This window comes from Hippopotamus amphibius, chromosome 6 (genome assembly GCF_030028045.1).
Source record: "Hippopotamus amphibius kiboko isolate mHipAmp2 chromosome 6, mHipAmp2.hap2, whole genome shotgun sequence".
Classification (NCBI taxonomy): Eukaryota; Metazoa; Chordata; class Mammalia; order Artiodactyla; family Hippopotamidae; genus Hippopotamus; species Hippopotamus amphibius.
Window position 1 is genome coordinate 127177814 of NC_080191.1, and position 27126 is coordinate 127204939.

Below are 27126 nucleotides of genomic sequence, written 5' to 3' on the forward strand. Positions count from 1 at the left end.
GGTGACATCGCTAGCTTGTTGATGCGGGGTGTCATGTGGAAAGGACCTAATTGTGAATTCTAGGAACTGAGAGCACTCTCCAGCTGACAGGCAGCAGGGAAACTAACACCAGTCCTACAATCCTAAGGAACTAAACTCTGCAAACACCTGAATGAAGTTGGATGTTGCTTCTTCCCCAAAACCTCTAGGTAAGTGTCCAGCCCTTGTTTTTGTGAGGTCCTAAGCAATGAACTCAATTGAGCCTGCCTCAGATTTCTAACGATGGAAGTGTGAGCTAATAAGTGGACATTGTTTTAAGATGCTGAATTTGTGGTAATTTGTTATACAGCAACAGAAGACAACCACAGTCATATCAATGAAATGATAGAATATGTTGCCTTTGGGGACTTGCTTCTTTCATTCAACATAATGCATTGGAAGTTCATTCATATTGTCATATGGATCGCTGAGTAGTATCCCACCGAGTGAATACACCACAGTTTGTTTATCCATTCACCACTTGAAAGACATTGCATTGTTTCTAGTTTTTGGAGATTAGAGAAAGGCTGCTCTAATCATTAGTATACAAGTTTTGGGTGACAATAAGTTTTCATTTCTCTTGTACAGCAATCCAGGAGTGGGATAATTATCACTTTTATAAAATTGTGATATAAACACATAAGCATATTTTAGTTTCTTTGGAAATCACATTTTGAAAATATCCCTTGGCTCAAGACCATCATGTTTTTAGATAGTAAGGATTTCCCATTGAGATTATAAGGCAGCAGATTTGGGCTGAGATTCATTCATTTATTCAACATTTACTGATATCAGCTACTGGCTGTGTGCCAGGAATGATGTTAGGTGCCAGGGGTAAAAGATGTGTAATATATGGTCCTACCCCAAGAAGTCCATACTCTCTGAGGAAACACACATGAGGTGTACTTGTAATGTCATCTGGAAGTGGTAATGATGAAGGTATGTGAATGGTGCTCTGAGGTCACAGGTGAGGGAGTAATGAATTCTCCTTGGGGAAGCAAGCTATAGGGTGACTCTAGGTGTATAATGCCTGAGACTGAAGACTTACTATCAGGGAATATTAGCAGTGTAGACATGCACAGAATAGACCACTGGTGTCCAATTGGAGTCACTTTGAACAACCTAATGACAGATGTTTTTTCTCAAATTCTTTCAGATTTTTGGAATCCTTCCCAAATAGCTGTGTTGGAGATATAATTAAGGATAATATATAACATGGTTTTGTAGATTCCCAAAAGGAGAGATTCTCATTCTCACAGTTGTGTTTTCTTGAGAGAAGCACAGAACTGGGTAGAACAAACATGCTTCTGAATTTTCTTTTCTTTTTTTTTTTTCTGAGGGGCACTGATAAATGCAGTAAACAAAATTTCATGGCAGAATCTTTCCCATTTTGATGTTGTCTTTGTTTTGAAGTTAGTCAAGAATTGTTGCAGTACAAATATGTGTGTGTATATGTTTATTTATTTATTTATTTATTTATTTATTTATTTATTTATTTATTTATTTTGGGGGGTACACCAGGTTCAATCATCTGTTTTTATACACATATCCCTGCATTCCCTCCCTTCCTTGACTCCCCCCCTCGAGCCCCCCCCACCCTCCCCGCCCCAGTCCCCCAAGGCATCCTCCATCCTCGAGTTGGACTCCCCTTGTTATACAACAACCTCCCACTGACTATTTTACAGTTGGTAGTATATACATGTCTGCGCCACTCTCTCGCCTCGTCTCAGTTTCCCCCTCACCCCCCGCCCCCTCCCATACCCCGAGTTCTCCAGTCCATTCTCTGTATCTGCATCCTTGTTCTTGTTACTGAGTTCATCAGTACCATCTTTAGATTCTGTATATGTGAGTTAGCGTACAATATTTGTCCTTCTCTTTCTGACTTACTTCACTCTGTATGACAGATTGTAGTTCTATCCACCTCATTACATATAGCTCCATCTCATCCCTTTTTATAGCTGAGTAATATTCCATTGTATATATATGCCACATCTTCTGTATCCATTCATTTGTTGATGGGCATTTAGGTTGCTTCCATGTCCTGGCTATTGTAAATAGTGCTGCAATAAACATTATGGTACAGGTTGCTTTTGGGATTATGGTTTTCTTTGGGTATATGCCCAGGAGTGGGATGACTGGATCATATGGTAGTTCTATTTGTAGTTTTTTAAGGAACCTCCAAATTGTTTTCCATAGTGGCTGTACCAACTTACATTCCCACCAACAGTGCAGGAGGGTTCCCTTTTCTCCACACCCTCTCCAACATTTGTAGTTTCCAGATTTTGTGATGATGGCCATTCTGATCTGTGTGAGGTGATACCTCATTGTGGCTTTGACTTGCATTTCTCTGATGATGAGTGATGTTGAGCATCTTTTCATGTGTTTGTTGGCCATCTGTATGTCTTCTGTGGAGAAATGTCTATTGAGGTCTTCTGCCCATTTGTGGATTGGGTTATTTGCTTTTTTGGTATTAAGCTTCATGAGCTGCTTGTATATTTTGGAGGTTAATCCTTTGTCCGTTGTTTCATAGGCAATTATTTTTTCCCATTCTGAGGGTTGCCTTTTAGTCTTGTTTATGGTTTCTTTCACTGTGCAAAAGCTTTGAAGTTTCATGAGGTCCCATTTGTTTATTCTTGATTTTATTTCCCTGATTCTAGGAGGTGGGTCAAAAAGGATGTTGCTTTGATGGATGTCATAGAGTGTTCTGCCTATGTTTTCCACGAGGAGTTTTATAGTGTCTGGCCTTATATGTAGGTCTTTAATCCATTTGGAGTTTATTTTTGTGTATGGTGTTAGGAAGTGTTCTAATTTCATTCTTTTACATGTTGCTGTCCAATTTTCCCAGCACCACTTATTGAAGAGGCTGTCTTTTTTCCATTGTATACTCGTGCCTCCTTTGTCAAAGATAAGGTGCCCATATGTGTTTGGGCTTACTTCTGAGTTCTCTATTCTATTCCATTCCATTGATCTTCCTTTCTATTTTTGTGCCAGTACCATACTGTCTTGATCACTATGGCCTTGTAGTATAGTTTGAAGTCAGGAAGCCTGATTCCACCAACTCCATTTTTCCTTCTCAAGATTGCTTTGACTATTCGGGGTCTTTTGCGTTTCCATACAAATCGTAAGATTTCTTGCTCTAGTTCTGTGAAAAATGCCATTGGTAATTTGATCGGGATTGCATTGAATCTGTAAATTGCTTTGGGTAGTATAGTCATTTTCACGATGTTGATTCTTCCAATCCAGGAACATGGTATGTCCCTCCATCTGTTTGTGTCGTCTTTGATTTCTTTCATCAATGTCTTAAAGTTTTCTGCATGCAGATCTTTTGCCTCCTTAGGCAGGTTTATTCCTAGGTATTTTATTCTTTTGGTTGCAATGGTGAATAGGAGAGTTTCCTTAATTTCTCTTTCTGCTCTTCCGTTGTTAGTGTATAGGAATGCAAGAGATTTCTGTGCATTAATTTTGTATCCTGCTACTTTACTAAACTTATCAATTAATGCTAGCAGTTTTCTGGTAGAGTCTTTAGTGTTTTCTATGTATAATATCATGTCATCTGCAAAGAGTGACAATTTTACTTCTTCTTTTCCAATTTGGATTCCTTTTATTTCTTTTTCTTCTCTGATTGCTGTAGCTAACACTTCCAAAACTATGTTGAATAATAGTGGTGAGAGTGGACACCCTTGTCTTGTTCCTGTTCTTAGAGGGAATTCTTCCAATTTTTCCCCATTGAGAACGATGTTGGCTTTTGGTTTTTCATATATAGCTTTTATTATGTTGAGGTAATTTCCTTCTATGCCCATTTTCTGGAGAGCTTTTATCATAAATGGATGTTGAACTTTGTCAAAAGCTTTTTCTGCATCTATTGAGATGATTATATGGTTTTTATCCTTCAATGTGTTGATATGATGTATCACGTTGATTGATTTGCGTATATTGAAGAATCCTTGCATCCCAGGGATAAACCCCACTTGATCGTGGTGTATGATTTTTTTAATGTGCTGTTGCAGTCTGTTAGCTAGTATTTTGTTGAGGATTTTTGCATCTATATTCATCAGTGATATTGGTCTGTAGTTTTCTTTTTTTGTGACATCTTTGCCTGGTTTTGGTATCAGGGTAATGGTGGCCTCGTAGAATGAGTTTGGGAGTGCTCCGCCTTCTGCAATATTTTGGAAGAATTTGAGAAGGATAGGTGTTAGCTCTTCTTGAAATGTTTGATAGAATTCACCCGTGAACCCATCTGGTCCTGGGCTTTTGTGTGTTGGGAGATTTTTAATCACTGCCTCAATTTCCGTACTTGTGATTGGTCTGTTCATGGTTTCTATTTCTTCCTGGTTCAGTCTTGGAAGATTGTATTTTTCTAAGAATGTATCCATTTCTTCCAGGTTATCCAATTGATTGGCATATAGTTGCTTGTAGTAGTCTCTCATGATGTTTTGTATTTCTGAGGTGTCCGTTGTTACTTCTCCTTTTTCATTTCTAATTCTGTTGATTTGCATCTTCTCCCTTTTTTTCTTGATGAGTCTGGCTAATGGTTTATCAATTTTCTTAATCTTCTCAAAGAACCAGCTTTTAGTTTTATTTATTTTTCTTATGGTTTCTTTCTTTTTCATTTATTTCTGCTCTGATCTTTATGATTTCTTTCCTTCTGCTCCCTTTGGGGTTTCTTTGTTCTTCTTTCTCTAGTTGTTTTAGGTGTAAGGTTAGGTTGTTTATTCGATCATTTTCTTGTTTCTTAAGGTAGGACTGTATTGCTATAAACTTCCCTCTTAGAACTGCTTTTGCTGCATCCCATAGGTTTTGGGTTGTTGTGTTTTCATTGTCATTTGTTTCTAGATATTTTTTGATTTCCTCTTTGATTTCTTTAGTGATTTCTTGGTTGTTTAAGAGTGAATTGTTTAGCCTCCATGTGTTTGTATTTTCTGCAGTTTTTTTCCTGTAATTGATATCTAGTCTCATGGCATTGTGGTCTGAGAAGATGCTTGATATGATTTCAATTTTCTTGAATTTGCTGAGGTTTGATTTGTGACCCAAGATGTGATCTATCCTGGAAAATGTTCCGTGTGCACTTGAGAAGAAAGTGTAGTCTGTCGTTTTTGGATGGAATGTCCTATAAATATCAATTAAGTCGAGATGGTCTAATGTGTCTTTTAAAGCCTGTGTGTCTTTATTGATTTTCTGTTTGGATGATCTGTCCATTGATGTAAGTGGGGTGTTCGAGTCTCCCACTATTATTGTGTTACTGTCGATGTCCCCTTTTATGGCTCTTAGCATTTGCCTTATGTATTGAGGTGCTCCTATGTTGGGGGCATAGATATTTACCATTGTGATATGTTCTTCTTGAATGGATCCTTTGATCATTATGTAGTGTCCTTCCTTGTCTCTTTTAATAGTCTTTACTTTCAAGTCTAATTTGTCTGATATGAGTATTGCTACTTCAGCTTTCTTTTGACTTCCATTTGCATGGAATATCTTTTTCCATCCCTTTCCTTTCAGTCTATATGTATCCCTTGGTCTGAAGTGGGTTTCTTGTAGGCAGCATATAGAAGGGTCTTGTTTTTGTATCCATTCAGCCAGTCTGTGTCTTTTGGTTGGAGCATTTAATCCATTTACATTTAAAGTGATTATTGACATGTGTGTTCCAATGACCATTTTCTGAATTGTTTTGGGTTTGTATTTGTAGGTGTTTTCCTTTTCTTGTGTTTCCTACTTAGAGAAGTTCCTTTAGCAGTTGTTGTAAGGCTGGTTTGGTGGTGCTGAATTCTCTTAACTTTTGCTTGTCTCGAAAGCTTTTGATTTCTCCCTCAAATCTGAATGAGATTCTTGCTGGGTAGAGTATTCTTGGCTGTAGGTTTCTCTCTTTCAGGACTTTCAGTATATCCTGCCATTCCCTTCTGGCCTGCAGAGTTTCTGTAGAAAGGTCAGCTGTTATCCTGATGGGTTTTCCCTTATATGTTGTTTGTTGCTTTTCTCTTGCTGCTTTGAATATTTTTTCTTTGTGTTTAATTGTCGTTAGTTTGATTAATATGTGTCTTGGTGTATTTCTCCTTGGGTTTATTCTGTATGGGACTCTCTGTGCTTCTTGGACTTGGTTAATTATTTCCTTTCCCATGTTGGGGAAGTTTTCCACTATAACCTCTTCAAATATTTTCTCAGACCCTTTCTTGTTTTCTTCTTCTTCTGGGATGCCTATAATTCGAATGTTGGTACGTTTAAGGTTATCACTGAGGTCTCTGAGACTGTCTTCTAATCTTTTTATTCTTTTTTCTTTTTCCTGCTCTGTGGCAGTTATTTCCCCCATTCTATCTTCCAACTCACTTATTCGTTTTTCTGCCTCAGTCATTCTGCTGGTTATAGCATCTAGAGTATTTTTAATTTCAGTTATTTTGTTATCCATTGCTGTTTGTTTTTCTGAGTTCTTATGAACTGTTTCTTGTACTTTCTCTATTTTGTTATCGAGATTTTGTATCATTTTTACTATCATTACTCTAAATTCTTTTTCAGGCATTTTTCCTATTTCCTCCTCATTTATTTGGTCTTGTGGGTTTTTTTCCTGCTCCTTTGCCTGCATGGTGTTTCTTTGTTTCCTCATGGTTGTCCAAACTTTTGGGGGTGCTTGTCCTGGCGATAGAGGTGTTTATAGAGGAGTGTCCAAGCCTCAGACTAATGTCCAAGTATTGGATTAAATGAAGATTAAGTCTAGGAAACACATACATGTATAAGACACACAATTACTGACTCTGTTAGGACATAAGGCTCTAGAAAGACCTGACAGAACCCCAGTGTGCTATCAGATATTCAAAGAGAAACCCAACAGAAACTGACAACTGAAACAGAACAAATCAGAGACAAAAGCAAAAGCAAACAAACAAACAAATAACACCCTACACATAAAAACATTAATCCAGGGAGATTTTGTAAGCTAGGATCAAATATAGAAAAGAGCCAAAGTACCACCAGAGAGAATGGAGATTCTCAGAATGTAATTAGACAACTGTACTAAGAACTAAGATAAAGACAAAAGCCCAATATTAAATACCAAGGCAGTGCGTCATCTGGAGAATAGAGCAAGGAGTCTGAGCAGACCGATAGTGTTGCTTATAAGTATGTTAAGATAAAATAAACTTAAAATGGCTGGAAGAAAGGGGACCAGAAGAGCGTAATGTGGTTGGAAATATGCAAATAAAAAGAAAGGAATAGAAATGTATAAAAGACAGGGATGAAAGGAAAGTATGAGAGATATATTGTCCATACTACCAAAAACTTAGCTAGATATAGAAGTATATAAAAAGGCAAAAAAAAAAAAAAAAAAAGAATAAAAAATATCATTAAAAAATTATGTTATAAAACTTGTAGATCCCTTAGGGCTAAGATTGTATTTAATAAAGAAAAAAAAAAAAAAGAGAGAGAAAAAGACAAAAAAAAAAAAATCCAGAACTGATCCTAGAATGGACCAGTTCAATAGGTATTGATACTTCTATTTCTGTTTCCTTAGCATCTCAGCTGTAAGTGTCCTTCTCCTTGCCTTGGGTTTTTTTGCGTTATTCTGTGACCAGCAGAGGTTCCTTTATTGTTCGTCTGTAAGTGTAGGTGTGTGGGGAGGGAGAGGGTACAATAGTGGCTCCTTCTCCTGGGAGTGAGTGAGCAGTGGCGCACTGTTGTTTCAGTCGGGCTTGGAGGTGCCTGTTGCAGAGGGACGCTGGTGGCTCAGGAGTAAACAGAAAGTCTTAGAGTTGGGCCTCTCTCGGGTTTTTTTTGTTGTTGCTATTGTTTTTTGTTTTGTTTTTTTTCTCTTGGCAGCCTCCCTGCTGCTGGCGTTGCAAGGGGTTTTAATCTAGCCCCGCCCGAGCGCCTGAGGGTGCTTGTTATCCCTGAGCGCCTTAGGTGGCCCTCGGGCGTCTCTCCACTGCCTGTTGCAGAGGCGCCGAAAGAGAGAGAGAGGCTACGCGCGTGGCTCCTCCCCCCCCCCCCCCCGCCCATGAGCCTGCAGCCTCCAGCTGCCATCATGGCCGGGCAGCTCTCAGGGACCGGCACTCCTCTCCGTGGACCTCCTCCCTCCTGTCCTCTCGGTCCGTCACCCTACCGGCAACAATGTTTCTCACCCTGAATGAACCAGCCCTCCGGTTCCCACGCTCCGCTCCTGGACCCTCCGTTCAGCCGCGGATCGATGTCTCGGTCTGGGAACGCTGAGCTGCGCTGCGGACCCTCTGTATGTTTCTCACTCCCTCCCGTCTGCCACAGCTCCACCACTTCACCCTCTTTGAGCCCTCGTCGATGCCTCCCTACCAGCTATGTCGGGCTCCCCGCAGTCCTTTCTGGTGTCCGAGGCCGTCTGCTGGTGTTCAGCTGGTTCTCTGTGGGAAGTACTGCGTCCTTCCGTGCATTCCCAATGCATCTGTGGAGAGGGATGCACTCCACGTCTCTCTACTTTGCCGCCATCTTTTCTCTCCCTGTGTGTGTATATGTTTATGTGTGCGTTTATCAGTAAAACAGAGTTAGTTGGGAATAATTAGAAATGTCTTCATGTGAACCAACTAAAGTGCTTGTAACTGGCTACTTCTGCTAGTGCTGTGATGTTTGGATCTCACATTCAAGAGCAAATTACCTATATTCTAACATAAATAGTACAGCAGTATTAAAGACCAAAAAAGGATATTTGTAGTGCTGTTTTTCTAGTACATCCAGTACTTCCCATATTCAGGACCAGAGCATATGTCGTAGGACTATATGTATGAGAACAATTGTGAGTAAACAAAATTGTGCCAAACAAATTAGGGATGGATGGCATACAACTGAATAAACAGAGGGTTAATCATCCATGCATTCACATACACAACGCCTGCGTTCTGAAGAAAACATTTGGACATTTTGAGTTTTATTTGATTTTAAATTTCAGAAGAGTTTTCATTGAGGTAACATTTACTTTCGAGGTGTGTAATCTGGGCCCAGCAGGTTGTAATGTTATAGCCTTTGATGTTCACCAAGTTTGTTTATGAACTGTGCTAGAGATGGCAATCCAATATCTTTCACAAAAATTCAGAGACAAACACAGGACATCTCTTTTTCTGTTCTATTCATAATAGTGTCCCTTCTGCCAGGATTGTAACCAAAGATCTGTTAGAAATGTAAACGAGATTGCCTCTGTGCACCAAAGAGAATGTGATTGGTGTACCAATAGCAAAAGCCAGTGAATTTTAGGTGATTTCAAAATGTACTACGAGTGCGACATTCTGAAGCATTTTCAAAGCTGCCTGAAGCTGTACATAAGCACTGAATCTATAGGCTGTGAGTGATTTGTGCACACCAACATATTTTCAAAATATCGTGTATTTTCTTTTGTTTGTTTTTGGCTTTTTGCAACCTATCAGCTTGAGCTCGATTTTGTGAGAGCTACCGAGACACCATATTGCAATTTTTGAGAGCTCTGCTTTTGATGGCTTGCAATAAAGCACACAGGATATTCCCATTGGGGGGAAAGGAGTTGTAAACTGTCACGGATATTACCATTTACATGATTTGGAGCTTGGGGATCTCTTGTTTAGATTTTTAACTCCAGCTAATCACAGATTTTTCTGCTTTGAAAACAATGATTTGAATGTAAACCAACTCAAAAAGGCACAATAAGGCAATTTCAACAAGCTAATTAATTTCTATAAAAAAACAGAAAGAAATTTCACATGCTCTGATTTTTTTTTTTTTTTGAGGATGGCTCCAGAACACATACTTAACTTACAGAATCAGTGAAAACCAGTTCTACTGATAAACATAGAGATGATCTCTGTCTTTGTCTGAAGATGACATCCAGCCAGGTAGCACTGTGAAAATATATTAACACTCATCCAAAAGAGGTAATTAGGAAGTGTCAGATGAAAACACTAAAAAAAATTTTTTAAATCACAAACATCTACTACAGACAAGAAAAAGATTTTCATTCTCATAAAACTATTAATTTAGAATGTTAAATGATAGAGTCAGCATCTCTGTTATGTTCAAAGCAGACAGAATAATGGCAGATCGCAAGCTTTTTCAGTTTGTTTTTCCATCTTTATAAAGACATTTTTCTTGAGTTTCCTACAAATGCCGCCATCTTGTCAGAATCACTTTCAAAGGGAAATATGTATCTCAAGAGTAAATAAAGCACAATGACAAGAACAAGGACGCAGATACAGAGAATGGACTGGAGAACTCGAGGTTTGGGAGGGGGCGGGTGGTGAAGGGGAAGCTGAGACGAAGCGAGAGAGTAGCACAGACATACATATACTACCAACTGTAAAATAGATAGTCAGTGGGAAGTTGTTGTATAACAAAGGGAGTTCAACTCGAGGATGGAAGATGCCTTAGAGGACTGGGGCGGGGAGGGTGGGGGGGACTCGAGGCGGGTGGGGAGTCAAGGAAGGGAGGGAATACGGGGATATGTGTATAAAAACAGATGATTGAACTTGGTGTACCCCCCAAAAAATAATAAATAAATAAATAAATAAATAAAATTAAAAAAAAAAAAAAAGAGTAAATAAACCAGATGAATAATCCATTTGGTCATCTTGTAAAACTAAATGTAACCTGTCTATAGGTAAATAGTAATGAATTTTCATTAACAAAAGTAGAAATGTACACTTATAGACATTTTAAAAGAATCTGTCTAATTTCAAAAATAGTTGTCCATATCTTTTGTTCAGTGTTACAAATGGGCTAGTTTGTATGTTTAAATAAAATGTAAACCACCACTGTTGAGTGAGAAACCTTTAACCCTTCAGTAGTTTAACAAATGTTTATCACGGACCAAAAGCCATTCCCCATCTCACTGCTACTCTTGCAGCTGGAGCTGCCATCATTTCTCCTTCGAATCATTGCACTAGGCTCCAAATAGATCTCTCTTCTTCTGCCCTTGTTTTCTTATTGTTAAAGAGCAGCCAGAAAGATTCTGTTAAAGTATCAATCATCTTGTGGCTCTTCTCTGTGCAAAATCTCCCAGTTATTTCCCATTTCACTAAGAGTAAAAGCTGAAATCCTTTTACTGGCCTCAAAGACCCTAAATGGTCTGTTCCCATCCTCTGCCCTTACTTTTCCTTTCTGACCACATCTTCCACCTCTCTCCCCCTTACTTATGACCTTCCAGACTTTTAGCAAGTTGAACCATTCCTAGAGAGCTTTAGGTGTGCTCCAGCCTTGGGAAACATGCATTTGCTGTTTCCTCTGCCTGGAGCACCCTTCCCCAGCTAGCTGTAAGACTCATTTTCTTCAGGTTTTGACTCAAATGTCACCTTCTCACTGAGGATTTCCTTGCCTATTTTAAAATTGCTACACTTCCCTACTCCTTCCACAAATGCATAGATCAAGTCTGCCTTGCCTTGCTTTTTTTTTTTTTTTCCTGCCTTAATACCACTATCTACTAGACTATGTATTTTACTTATTTATCTTATTTATTGTCAGTCTCTCCCACTGGAATATAAACTCCATGAGGGCAGTGAGTTTTGTCATTTTACTTCTTGACTCCTAACATCTGGCACAAAACCTGACACCAAATATACTACTCTAGGGCAGGCACTGCTGTAAGTGCTGAGATCCAGGAGTGAACAAGTAGACAAGTTCTGCTCTCACGTCATGACCTGTCTAAAGTGGAAAATAGATAACAAACAAGTCAATAGGTAAATATGATAGCATCAGATTAGAGATAAGTGCTATGAAGTATGACATGTCAAGGAAACATGATAAAGTGACCTGTGGCCATGGGTGGTGGGCACTTAACACTTGGTGGTAAGAAAAGGCATTCCTGAGAAGTAACATTTGAGCTGAGGCCTGAAGAACAAGAAGCAGTACAAAGAGAGCTGTGTCAAACTGGTCTAACATCTGAGAGAACAGAATTTTATATTTAATAACATTTATTATTAATCAGCAAGGGTTTATTTCTCAGATGTGGTTAGTTGGGGTGCTGGTTTCGAAAGAACTTGAGATATGGTGCTTATTATAAAGTTACTTGTAATATAGTTGGGAACGAATACTTGCTCATATGAAGCAACAGATAATAAAAGATGGAATTTCAAAAAGGAAACAGCTACGCACATAGGCTGTAATGATCAGCACTGGAGAATGTGAAAAGTGAAGACTGAAAACCTTCTGGGCGAAGGTGAGGATGAGTTTTGTGTGTAAAAAGAATAAGGAGGAAGTGTGCTTTACTGCAGTTGAGGTTTTGTAGTAGAAAAAGGGAATCTCAGGGCATACAGAAAGGGGGGAGCTTGCCTTGGATGCTAACCAAATGAATTTAGGACCCATTTTCTAGAAATCACAGGAGCCATGTCCAATTCTTCCATTTTACTCACCCTTACACCCAATTCATCAGTAAGACAGGGAGGCTCTGTTTCCAAAATACATCCCAAATCATCCACCTTTCCAGATCCTACCTTATCCAATTTCCTATCCTCTCTTGCCTGGACTACTAGAGTTCCAATTCCTCTTTCTGTTTTCACTCTTGGACCCCTACATTCCTTTCTCCACACAACACATATTCAAAACATGTTCGTCACTTCCTTTTGAACTTAGGATAAAATTCAGACTCCTTACCATGACCTGCAAGGCCTGCATGACCTACCCTTGCCCACCAATCTTTTACAAGAACTCCTCTGCCTCACCACGCTCCAGCCACACCATCCTTATGTTCTCCATTTCCTGGAAGTTATAGGAGGTTAAGAGGCTTTGGTTACCTAGCTCTTGGTATGCCCTCCATCTTAATAGTTTTCCCTCATCTTCACATTGCTTTCTTCTTCTCACTCAGGCTTCACCTTTATGTCAAGTCCCTGTGGAGGAGCTTCCTGACCATCTTATCTAAAGCACCATCCCCATCATTTTCTGTAACATTGCCCAACTGCATTTTCTTCCTAGTTTTTAATCATTATATGGAAATACTTTATGTTTATTATTTGTCTTTCTCTACCAGGATATAAGCTCTGTGAGAGCAGAGATTTTTATTCGTCTTGTCGCTTACCATGTCTCCAGAGCCTAAAAACTATTTTTTTTTTCAGGCCTTTCTGGAATGTAATAGGTAGATAATGTTTAATTAAATGAATGAAAATTGGGAACCATTGAAACCTTTTAACCTATTTATATGAAATTGGAAAGCATATGTCAGAGTAGCCTGTCAGGGAGATCTGGACTGAATATAAAGAGGAATTGACAGCTGTGAGATATTTCATAAAATAAATCAGTGGGGCCCACTCACTGACAAGAGACAGAGAATTGCAGTGAAATCAAAGGAGAATACATCAAAGATGGTTCATTCTGTCATCATCAGTGAATGAGTCAAAAATAATTTTTAGAAAGATTCCAGTGGCTAGATTAAATAGTTAATATGGGATATTAGTAATTAGCAAAGGTTGTTCTGTGGTTGGGAATAATTCTGTGCACAAATTTGTTTTTTTTTTTTTTTTTTTGCTGTTATCCTGGCATATTTTTGTAATATTATTGTTGCTGTCATTATTGTGCATTTATTTGCAATTGTGGGCCCATAATGAGGTGTGAACTGCTCCCCTGGAGTAGATTAGGCACTTTTGGAAAGTTTGTATCATATCTTTGGAGCCATAAGGGTACTATTGAGTAAACTGCTACTCCTCCATACCCACCCCTTCTCTTCCCCCAAGCTTTCCTCATGGTAGTCTAGCTTAAAAGAAAAATCTTAATGAATCTTTCAACTGTATTTCTTTTTCCTAGCTTCTTTGTATCAGAATACATTTTTAGCTATCACATTTCCTTATCTCTTTATCTTGAACAGTTTTCCCAGAGAATTGACCTAGGTAACTGGTAACCAGTTTTCACTCTTAAAAATTAGGAAAGACCCCAAAAAACTTTTGTTTATGTGGGTTTTATCTTTCAGTACTCACTGTATTAGAAATGAAAACTGTGTGGCTGCAAGAGAATGAGATTGAAAAATTAAGTAATACTGCTATTAAACAGTATTGTTATGAAAATAGTTTTGACCTTGCAGACCCCTTGAAAGGGTGGCAGGGACCCCAAGGTCCCCAGATCATACTTGGAGAACCACTAGTAGATAATAATAACTAGCATTTATAGAGATACTGTCAATCTGCGATTTGCTTCTTTGGGGCGACAAAGGTAGGTCTTAGTATTTCCATATCTAAAAATATTTCTTAATAGGGCTGGTATCAGGATCAGATGTAACAATGAAAATAATTTTTTTTCCCACAAGCATAATTTCTTATATGCATGTAAGAACAAAGTTTAGAGTTATTGTTAGTAACTCATAACAAATATAGGTTTTGAAAAATCTGACATATTTCATAGACTTCTGAAGTCTTCTGCAGTCTAGCTTTGTAAACTATGATGACAATTTTTATTAAATCACACCTCAGGCCATTTTGTTCAGCTCAAAGCATGAAATAGTTTGGCATATTTACCAACAAAATATGTGAGTTTTTGCTCATAGTGCTGTAGTTATGCTTTATTCTCAGTCTCAATTTATATATTGTAGTATATAAAAAAATATCAGCTTACAACTTCTTCACAAAGTACAGGATAGCATAGTTAATGCCAAATGCACAATTGAAAAATGCAACCAATTTAATTGCATACCCTTTAAAGAAAATTTTAAGACAGAGGGACTAATACTCCTATGAGTTATAATATCTAAAAATTTCAATATTTGTAATTTACAATGCTTTCTTCATATTCACAGTATCGTTTTGTCTCCACAATAATTCTGCAAGATTATAAGTTATTCTATGCATTTTCATTTTATAAAAGAAAAATAAAATTGAGACTTTGGGAGTTTGTTAGTTTTCTATGGCAGCTGTAACAAATTACCACAGACACAGTGACTTAAAACAACACAAATTTATTATTTTACACTTCTGTAGTTCAGAAGTTCATTGCCATTGGCTGAAAATGAAGGTATCAGTAGAGCTGCATTCTTTCCTTGAGGCTTTAGAGGAAAATCCATCTCCTTGCCTTTCCCAGCTTCTAGAGACTGCACACATTCTTTATCTCATAATCCTCTCCTCCATCTTCAAAACCAGCAACATTGTGCTGAGTTCTTCTCACACTGCCATCTCTCTGGGTCTGTTTTCTGATTCCCATTTCTACTTTTAAAGACCTTTGTGATTACATTGCACCCACCTGGATAATCCAGGATAATCTTCCTATTTTAAAGTCATCTGATTAGCAAACAATTCCACTTGCACCCTTAATTCTCCTGTGCCACATATCCTAACATATTCATAAATTCTAAGGGTTATGACATAGACATCTTTGAGGGAGAAGAGCATTATTCTGGCTACCCCAGGGAGGATAAGCATGTTTACCAAGCTAAGAAAGGTGAGGTTTGGCCCTCTGATGCCTTTGTCCTTTCAGGGCAAATTGTCTTTGCTCTCGAAAGGCTTACCGTGGGATGCAGGACAGCTAATACTGCTGGAGAAGAGCTGGTGGTGGAGAGACTGGCACATGAACCCTTGAATGTATTGTGAGGGATCTGGGGCCTTTAAGGAGAGGTTGTAGGCTAAAGGAAGAGTTGTTGGACTGCATGTGTCCTCTTCTTCCTATGCCTTTAGTGACCTGTACTCTTCATCTTCCCTTTATTTCCTTAAATCATCATGACATGGAGATGACATATAACCTAAATGTTAGGTTATATTTTTATTTTTAAATGCATTGTTATAATACCTGTTGTCAATTGACACTTCCCTATTTTGTAAATTAAAGAAATCTAAAACAAATTGTGTTCTAATTTTGTAACCCAGTGTCTGTGTTAGACACATAAACATTTGCTTGAGGTGTGTAAAATGATTTTTACTTCTGTGAGTCAGTGATTTTGATAGAAAAAAGCCCAACTGTTTATTTATTTCCTCCTTTTATTTGATACAACTATGTTGTCTTGATACAATTTTAGTTACCATTAAACTAAATTATTTAACATGAATCTACCTAGTCAACTGATTATATAGTTAGACAGATTCTGGGGACACAGGACACAAAAGTTTTGATAAAGGTGAAAGAGATATGAAAGGGGAGAAGGGAGAGGGTCGTGATAACAGTGAGGATTCTGAAGAGAAAAGACAAGTATTTTTCCTAGTGGGCAATTTGGGAAAATTATTAATCTCTCTGTGCCATGGTTTCCTCAACTATAAAATGGAGATTATGAGAGAATCCTATTTTAGGTGTTATGAAAAATAATGAGTTAATTTATGCAAAGTACTTAGAACATTGCTTAGAGTTTTACATGTATTAAATTTACTTATTTTAATATGCAAAACTATTATAATTATTATTGTTATTTTTATTAGGGAGATAGTCCTAGAAGAAGAATGAGAATGAAAAGAATTATAAGAAAAACCACTCTTTGCCTAATTCACAATTTTCTTTAGAGTTGAGCCTGTTTACACACGTAGAGTCTTGAGATTTCTATATCTCTGTTAACATGTTAAAAGTTTCCTGCTTTCTGTAAAAGGAATATACCTATAACTATACAGATCTCTATCTATCCTAAAGTATAAAAGCTTCCACTTGAACCTGAAGTGTCCTGTAATCAGTCAGTTTTTCTCCTCCTAACTTTTGATGCCAAGTAATTCCAACCAGAGGGTGACTCTTACTGTCTTTGTGTCCTCACCACCGACCTTCTTCTCAGTCCCCTACAATATAGCTTTAACTGCTACCACACCAACATCAGTTCTTTTATCATCATCAAACCTTTCACAACCCTTCACAAATTGTACTACATACAGAAACATTGGCAGAATAGGGGCACATTCTGGAATCCACAAAAACTTAGGTTAAACCTTCCAAGGTTACTTAACCCAACTGGACCTCAGTTCCCTTACCTCTAAAATGGGAATAATGGAGGATAAAGATTACTCAAATAGTACCTGCTACATAGTCTCTGGTATAGATTTTTATGGTATAGGTCATTTTATGTGTATTTTGAAATAAGTAGCTGGCAAAAAGTGTGGAAAATATGAGTTTCATTTTATACAGCAAATTTGGAAAATAGTCAAAAATTATACAATTTTAAAGGAGCAGGTGGAGTTAATAATAAATTGTATTTGTGCTATTTTCACCTGGCAACATCACTTTCTGACAAATTGAAAGACAAAATAAGTAATATCATTGATCATGCTCTACCCATATCAGAAATTTTCTGAGTAATTTTTCGATAATGATTGAGAATTTATTTTTTGAATTATCAATATTAAAATTTATTTGTAATACTATAACAGTGTTGCTCAAGTTCTCACTTAACAGTGATAACACTGTTACTGAAAATATGAAAAACTTTGGAAAGATGTTTAGATGTGATAAAAACACTTCAGAGAGGATCTAGAATCTCCACAATACCCTGTGCTATTAATTTAGGAGAGGATACTTGAAGTAGTTTTAGAAAAAGTATTGAGAAAAATAAGGTACTTAAAAAATTTTTATTGAATACGGTTGATTTACAATGTTGTGTCAGTTGCAGGTGTACAGTAAAGTGATTCAGTTATACATATATAAAAATATACTAGTATATATTCTTTTTTTACATTCTCTTCCATTATAGGTTATTACACGATACTGAGTAGAGTTCCCTGTGCTATACAATAGGTGCTTGTTGGTTATCTATTTTATATATAGTAGTGTGTATATTTTAATCCCAAACTCCTAATTTATCCTTCTCTCCCCTTCTCCTTTGGTAATCATGAGTTTGTTTTCTAAGTCTGTGAGTCTATTTCTGTTTTATAAGTAAGTTCATTTGTATCATTTTTTCAGATTTCACATAAAAATGATATCATATGATATTTGTCTCTCTCTTTTACTTAGTATGATAATCTCAAGGTCCATCCATGTTGCTGCAAATGGCATTATTTCATTCTTTTTTAAGGCTGGGTAATATTCCATTGGTATATGTACCACATCTTCTTTATCCATTCCTCTGTCAATGGACATTTATGTTGCTTCCATGTCTTGGCTATTGTAAATAGTGCTGCTATGAACATTGGGGTGAATGTACTTTTTCGAATTATGTTTTTCTCCAGATACATGCCCAGGAGTGGGATTGCTGGATCATATGGTAGCTCTGTGTCTAGTTTTTTAAGGAACCTCCGTACTGTTTTCCATAGTGGTTGCACCAACTTGCATTCTTACCAACAGTGTGGGAGGGTTCCTTTTTCTCCACACTCTCTCCAGAATTTATTATCAGAAAAATAAGGTACTTTTTGATTCATATACTTCATATAATGGACAACTATAATTTTTTAAAAAAAGAAAGAAAAAGAATGTGAGGCATGACATGGCTGTGAGAAAAAAAACAAGGTCAGGTATCCCTAAGCCACATTGACTAGAGATTTATGCATATCAAAAACACAACCTTTAAGTTTATTCCTTTGGGAAAATTCATCTTAACTCATGTATGCTTTGAATTATGTGAGGTCTTCAGAGACACATCTCTCTCATAATATTAGACCACCCTGAATCTTTAAGTTCAAGTCCTATTTCAGTCACTGTGTGCTATTGGAGTGTTTAAACAATTTGTTTAAATAAATATTCCTTGTAAAGCTTGCATGTATAAACTGATGACTTATTTTTAAAAATACCTCTGATATGTCTTTCTAAATGAACAAAGAAAAGTCTCCTGCAGTGAAGGAGCACATTTACCCCTCTGCAAGCTCAGGAATGGCCTTTGGCTCTGCTCTCGTCGAGTTGCGGGAAAATCCCTTACCTGTCGTTCAGTGTCCGGCCTGTGTTAGAGACGTTGTTTTGGCAGAATCCAACAGCTTGTCAGCTACTCCTCAGGTATACATACATGACAGGACAGGACCTCTCAATGTCCAGCTCAGCCGTGACACTTGTGAGACCAGGGACACTTGTTTTCAAATATAATCTGCTAGGGACTCTTCCTACACTCCTCAATTCCCCATGCCCTTGACGGTGGATACCTCTACCAGAGGTAGCAAACTTTGTTTAGTACTTCCTAGAGACACTGTACATTAGAAAATATGTCCATGACATTACCGTCCACTTGACAGCCCTTTGTGGTCCTCGGAATTGTGTGGCTGGTCTGGGATATCCTCTGCTCATGGTCTCCCCCAAAGGTAGAGGGTTTGGGAGCTCTTGGGAGAGCTGCGTCAGAGAACCCACCTGAAATTGTAGAGCTCCTCGGAGCCTGTACAGAACATTTATTCTCTCAGTATATTTATTGATGAAGTCATTGCTCTGCCTAAAATACTTTATGTGAATACATTTGCAGCAATGACACAACAACCAAAATAAAACAAATAAGACAAAAAAAAGAAAAACCCAAACTAGATAGTTTGAATCATAATTTATTCTCACTTTGAAAATGAGCTACTGCAACTCTTTAAAAGTTGGAAATGATGAATATTCCAAATGGAAGTTATTTGTGCCAAATGTTACAGACATATGTGTGAGAAAGGTTTTCTCAAATTGCTCAGTATATATGCTCAGCATATATTTCCTATACTCATGTCTGTCAATCTAACTGTTTAAATAAACACCACTTGGAGAGCTTATATGAATAAGAGCTTTATTATCTAAGCTGCTTATTTTATGAAGTCCATCTCTTTCTCAAGGCTTCCTTCAAATATACACCTTCTCTCCTGCCACCAGGACTGTGAACCACATCTACAGATATAAAAATGTAACACAGCGTTTGTTTAGTTCTACATTTTGGTTTATCAGGTCTATTTGAATCTACAATCTGTAAATTAAGGAAAACTACAGAAATGTGAAAAATCATTTTTCTACTTGATCTTTAAGTATACTCTTAGAATTATATGTGTCTTCCTTACAACAGCAAAGAAGCTGTTCATCTTTATCAATGCAAAGAATAGTTTCCTTAAGTAAGTTGGGAAAAATAACATTAAATTTTTACTATAAAACTTCTAAATAGAAACTGATTTATGATAGCAACAGTTTAATATCCTTATTATCATGAGTGATATTTAAATAGGTAATAAATCTTAAGGGCATGGGCACCAATTGAACAGAAAGGGTATTGATCAGTTGGAATTGTCCCTTGTAATAATTGTGATACCAGCTCTGTTATAGCCCTTCTAGTTGCTCCTTACTGTGATTTATGTGGCTTTTTTTTTTTTTTCTAGAGTAGAAGCACAGAAAAGGAGGGTGATGGACAGTTTTTGCTTTTCCATCTACTCTCTGTACGACAAAATACTTGGTAATAAACTGAGGTCTGCAATGCAACTAAAAAGATTTCTAAAGAATATCAATTTTAAATTAATTCAACCAAGAAATGTTTGCTGAATATATGAATTTGTTCCAATTCTTCCAGTGTATGAGATATCATTTATAAGTCATTGTGCTGGTCAGAACACAGTGACATACAAGAACAAGCTGGAAAAGTGCAAAATTGCACCAAGGGGGAATATTATCTGTGGAAATTTAGATTGTGGCAGCCACATACAGTAGCTCAGGATCCACTAGCTGAATGAGTAGCCCATTTTTCTCCCGAAGGAGAAAATAACCATCTTGATCATCAATAGTTGGTCAGGTATTGCCGGGAGGCATTTTACACACCTTACACTAGAGCTGCATCTTCTGCATGTTTAGGTTCTGAAGTTACTTTATACAGTCAGATTCATTAATATCAAAATTATTCCTGAAAATCTCTTACAACAACATCACCATGGAGACTGAAATTCCATCTCTTAATAAATCCGGAATCAGTTTTTTCATCAGCTTTGGGACAGATTGTTCTTTCTTGCTTTGATTCACAGATGAAATAGCTTGTATTTAAAGAGAAAGGCTCATCTTAAAACACTATTAAAAAAATAACTCAAAATGGCAAGATGCTTACACCACAAGAGAGGCAAAGGACCTGAGCCCCAAAGCATGAATTCACACCTCTCAGCTAATGCTCACTCACACTGGGACCTAAGTTCTTTGAATATCAAAGTGGGTAGAATCCCCTACATCTTTTAAAAGTGCGATTTCTCTTTCTGTCTTTTTCTACCCCACTCTTGAAGCCCAAGTGTATAAAGCTGAATTTGCTTTATCACCAATTGAATGTGCCTAGCATATTTCTCTACTCTATCCATAATATTTACAATAACCCCGCAAGGTAGAGTAATCATTCTCGTTTAAAAGATAAAACACTGAAGCTAAGAGAGGTTAAATGTCACGCTGCAGATTGCACAGCTGGCAGAGCCGAGTTTGAAGAAGCACTGACTCTGAAGACATTGTTTCCACCGCAGCATAGAAGTCCTCGGGCTAGTACTCTGGTACTATATTGTTTACAGAAGCTCCACCAGCCCCCTGTCCTTAGAAGTCTATTTATGGACTGGAAATACTGCTGAGACTCTAGCTAACCTGCAAAGTGACAGGTTTCTCCTCCTGTCTCTAGGCCCAAGGTCTGATAAAAAAAAAAAATGCTGGGTGTCAGATAATTCAGGCTCAGAGCAATTACACATTTGAAATAAAACTTTAATATAAAAATCTTAGCTCTTAAAATTCTATCTGCTATTAGTTCTCAGGGTTATCAGCTATTAGGTTGAACCACATCAAATTGCCATTTTTGTGGGTGAAAAATATTGATTATAAGCAATTTCATAGAGTTCAATGTAAATTTATCACCATGACTTTTATAGTAGAAAAAGGCCTGAAACAACATAAAATGTTTTCTGGTCACCTTATAAAATGTAGCCTTGTGGTCACTCTTTATTCTATCAACCTGAGTTTTATTTTTCTCCTTCTCTTCATAGCAATTATTAAAATCTGGATTTGCTGTCTTTTTTTTTTCTTACTTTTTTACCTTCTGTCCCTGCTCCCACCCCCATCAGTAGAATATATTCTCATCACCTAGAAAAGCACCTGGGACATAAAAAGCACTCAAGAAATATTTGTTGAGTAAAATAAACTTGATGATTTGAAAATATCTGCCTAAAATGATGAATAATTAGATATATTTTCTATTTGGAGTATTGCTATAAAACATACATTTTCAATTCCCCAATGTCCCTTTGGAAAAGATAAATTAATTCATTTCATTAGTGATATTGTATTGCCTATGGCATGACTTGTCAAGGTGGCTACAAGAGACTAACGATTGGATAATGAGAGTTTATTTATCACAGAACCATTTTTTTTGTTACTGAACTGAAATATAAATAATGGTATATCAGTATTTACATTATAAATACAGTTTAAGGGTTTGTTAGTTGGCCATAAAAATTCTCCCTAGGCTGAAACAGCTACTGGGTAAACACTGCGTGTACCGCATACAATATATCAAAATAAGAGTGTAGTGGTCCTTTGTTAAGCAAAGATCAAACATGGCATACAAATCACTTTTGTCCGATGAGAGTGAAGCTGTTGAAGGATCCCAAATTTCTTGAAGACCCTCAGCATCTTGGAAAAAAGATAGGATTAAAATAATCTTGAGGAGATAAACTGTGTACCAATAAGAAAAGATGAAGTTCTACTAGAATTTTCATTTAAAAAGGGAAGATTATATTCCTCAGATAATGTTAAGGGGCAAGACTGGTTTAACAACTGTGGCAAAAAAAATTGGTGGGACCAAAAAGCATTGTTGCCAAGAAATACAGCTCTGGCTGCTGGTGTGCCAGTACTTTTGACATTGAAGGGCCATATGACCTCTCCAAGTGACTGATTTTTATGAACCTGCTGTATAAGTCATTACTTTTGGGGAAAATACAATTTCACTACAAAAATCTCTCCCACATCCAAAAAACATTTCCCCAAATGTAGTATCATTGTTAATTGAGAGTACCCCCAAATCCTTCCTCTCCTCCATTCTCAGACCACAGAGGTGCCAATCTAGTTGCTTCTCCAATGGGGCTAGAATGGTTAAAGACGTCACCATTAGAGAACTTAGTGAGCAGCCTAGCAGTGGAAGGCTGTCCTGGAGCTCCTGGTTTTCTGGTAGCTAAGGGCAGGCAGACTTGCAAACAACCAGCAGCAGGAAATGGTTGTGACCTGTTTTGGAACCAAAAAGCATTAAGAGTTGCTATACTAATGACTCATCTAAAATATTTTAAATTTCCTCTGAAGTGATAATCTTTTTGCCACATCAGGGGTTTTGTTTTGTTTTGTTTTGGCTGTACCGCCCGGCATGCAAGATCTTAGTTCCATGATCGTGGATTGACCTGTGCCCCCTACAGTGGAAGCTCGGAGTCCTAACCACTGGACCACCAGGGAATTCCTGATTTTGTACATATTGTTTTATCTCCCTAGAATGTTCTCCTCTTGGTTAATGCCTACTTATCCTTTCAGGATTCTGTTCATATATCATTTCCTCAGAAAAACCTTCCTTACCACTAACCACCCCCAACATCCATCATGACAGCCACAGTTACACATGCGCGCGTACACACACACACACACACACACACACACACACACACACACGCATGCCTTCCTATTACACATTCTCATAGCCCCTTCTACACCTCCTCCATAGAGCCTTAATGCGTGTGGGACCATTAGCTCCATAAGGGCAGGCATGCCTTTTCAGTTTTTTGCTGCACCCTCAGTATCTAACCCATCCTGGCACACAGTGGATGCTTAGTAAATATTGCTGAGTGCCTGACTCTTTGAAGTTGTTTTTGTTCTGTTCTTTTGTGTTTTTCTTTGAACTAGAGTTTACAATAGATACAGACTGTACATTCCTTTGTGGGACTGCCCTGTTCTGTTTCCAGCCTTAACTCCGCATTCCTGCCAAACCAACCATTTGTCATCTCCTATCGATGGCTCAGTGGCTGCCAACAGCAGCTGCTACTTTGGGGTTGGCTCTCCTATAAGATTCATGATGAGTTTCTTTGGCGTCAAACTTCTGGTTCTATTCAGTGAGCATTTATTGAGCAGCTGTAATTCACCGTACACTGTGTTAGGAGCTCAGATATAAAAATGAAGAAGATCGGTCTTATTTTTGAGGATCTTTGAGTCAAGAGGTGGGCAGAGAAACACATGGATGGATCAGTGAAGTGATGTGTGTTGAGTGTCACAGTCAAGGTGCTTTATGATTTAGCCTGTACTGAGAGACAGGGGTTTCCTCATTGCCTGTAACTTGCTGATATACCAGGGTCCCTGGTACTCGTATATTCAGTGATTCTCTCATTAAAAGCAAATACTTTACAGGTTGAATCATGGGAATATCAGATGGTGACACAAGTTCTTAAATACTCACATAAAATAAGCTTGTCTGGGAAAGGAACTTTATAGATCTCATTCTTAGTCTGGGTTTCTTTTTAAATGCAGTGTTGCAGGCTCTCATCTCTAATCAAAGCTTTTGTTTCAGTAGTTTTCTTTTTCCCTTTATGTAGTTATTTTTTAATTGAAATATAGTTGATTTACAGTGTTGTGTTAGTTTCAGATGTACAGCAAAGTGATTCAGTTATATATATATATGATTTTATATATATGTATATAAATCTATCCTTTTTCTCATTCCATTATAGACTTTAATCAGCATTCAGGTTTTTCTGGTGCCGCAGGGCTGCAGACTCAGCCCTTTCTTCACAAACGTCAACATTAACTTGCTTGGGTTATCAAAGCTGTATCCCACCTAGGCACAACCTTCTCTTTCACCCTTTGCGTGCTACTTTACAGGAAATTTAATTTCTTTCCGTAGAAATCATTCTCATTTTCAGGATATTCTCACATTAAACCACAGAAAGAAATAATTATGTTTGGTGGAAAGTACATCTTCTAAGTGAAGATCTCCTTCCCTCGATTGTTACAGGAGAAGGATGGAAAGGCAAAGCCAGCTCTGGGGGCCAGTGCATTGCATGCTGCCACCTCACTTGTAACGACCAGTCTCTTTGAAATGCTCACACGTTGTGGATTGAAATTGTTAATGGAAATCCTAAGAAATAGTGGCCATGGGTTTTTAGGCATTTATACGAGTATAAAGTGTCCTAGTGTGAGAATCTGCCATTTCCATGAGGTATGTTTTAGCTCTAATTGAGAAGCCTTCTTGCTATGACCCCAGTTGGACTTGATCTTTTATTCTTCAGGGCTTTATTTACTTATTTTTTGGCAATTCCTCCCATCTATCATACTTACTGAAATCTTTCTTGAAATATACTCAATTGGAAATTAGAATCTGAGCTCCAAAAGGGACCTAATCTCTGAAAATAAGGAGCGAAATCAAGTTAACAGTATAAACTAGAATCCACGAGTCCTGCCTGCCTGCCTCTCACCAAATGATTGGTACATTTGTATACCACGTCACACATTCAAACTGCTTTTTTCACACATTATCTCATTTAATTCTCCCCTCTTCCCTGTGAGTTAGTTATTCATAACTCTACTTTCCAGATAAGAAAATAGGGTTCAGGAGAAGTCACATAACTGGCTAAATATCACAGAGCAAGTAGAGGAAAACAATTATCAAAAGGAAGCCTTCTGCCTTCAAGTTTCATGATCTTCATATATCTTCTAAATGCACAACATCACCCTGATGGGATGTGTTGGTTTCCTCCAGGCCCCAAATTTTACTCACTTTTATACCCACCACCCCAGTGGCCCTTCCACCTGGCATAAGTGGAGTTTAGTGAGTACATTTCTCGGTTAGATTGATTTTGTTCTTTGGGTAGGAGTTTGTTCAGTAGTTATTCTATTTTCCTTAATAAAAGTGTAAGTATCTTACATTACAAACTTAATTTCAAAGTCCAGGAGGAAACAGAAAACAACAACAACAAAAAAGCAAAACAAGTCAAACAACAAAAACAAATCAGCAATTCCTCTAAAATGAAAGCAATGACCTTTAAGCTTCAATTACACTTCTCGCTGCCCTGCAAACAGCCACGCCAGGACCCAAGGCTTCTTGCTGATTGAGAGCACATTTTGAGTTCCCCTCATTGTTCCTGGCAACCCTGCTCCCGTGTAGCAAGCAGGATATGCAACTTGACAAGGCTCTTTCTTTCTGGATCAGGGAGGGAGCAAGGTTCTTGTCAGTTTGAATCATGAGCCCACATTTGGCAGAGCTGAGTGGACAGGCGTGGGGGGGAGGTGCCATGTGCACACCAGCCGTGCGCCCATCATGTGGGCCTCTCTCCCCATCTCCCACATAATTCTACTGGCTTCAAGCTATCCTGCTCTGAGAGGGCCTCTTTACTATTTGGCCAGCTGATTTGCTTCTGACACTAAATCAACTCGTTATCCAGCTTCTAAAATTTTACTTTAAGGCTTCATCGCTCTACTGATATTTTTTTCAGAACTGCAGCTGAGAATATCCAATTCTGCCATTCTCAAGGTTTTAATGTTTTAAAACACATTTCTGAAATAAGGGTAAAAGTGCCTTTTTTTTTTTCCGGAGTCCACATCAAAAGGCTTTTAGAAGTCATCAAAGAAAACTGAAAACCTAGTATATGCAGCTCTAAAAATAGTTTGTCTTTATTATTAGTTTAAAAACTTGAGCTTTAAAAAAATGATAAATAGAATTAATAAAAGATGAAATCTAGAAATTCTGATTACGTAATAAAGAAAACAAAAGCATCTTATTATTTCATACCTTTACCCCTAAGAGTTCACACTTCAGTTGTATTTGTTTTAAGAGGAAAAAAGAGCAAATCTTTGTCAGTTAAGGATCCTAACGTATGTCTGAAAAGTAAGTAACTTGGCCTTATTTTTCTTCTCATAGGCATTGATAATAATATTTTTGATTATTAAATGAATGTAGAATTTTATCCTGTGCAGTTTTTGTTTTTTAAAAACATGAAATAGCAGTAAAGCGTCTTTTGAATACATGTAAATCCTTCTTTAAGGTATTTTTATGGCAGTGAAACCCATCACAAGCTTTTTGAGATTTAATTACAGAATTTTGTGATGCTGTTAGGGTGGGAAAAAAATTTTCCTCTGCCCTTCTAGGTTTTTCTGGCTGGTCTAAGAATTAAATTAACATGAGACATTAACAGGAGAAAATCAAATTTAATTTCATATGTGCAGAAACCCCATGTACATGAAAGGCTCAAAGACAGAAAGGTAAAATGAGGTGTCTCTGCCATCCTGAGCAAAGGAAAGGGATAGGGACCTGGGGCTTCCAAGGACAGTAAGGTCACTCACAAGATGAGAAGTAGAAGAGCAGCTGTTGAGTAATTAGGTGTTTGCCCTGACATACACATGGGTCACTGACATAAA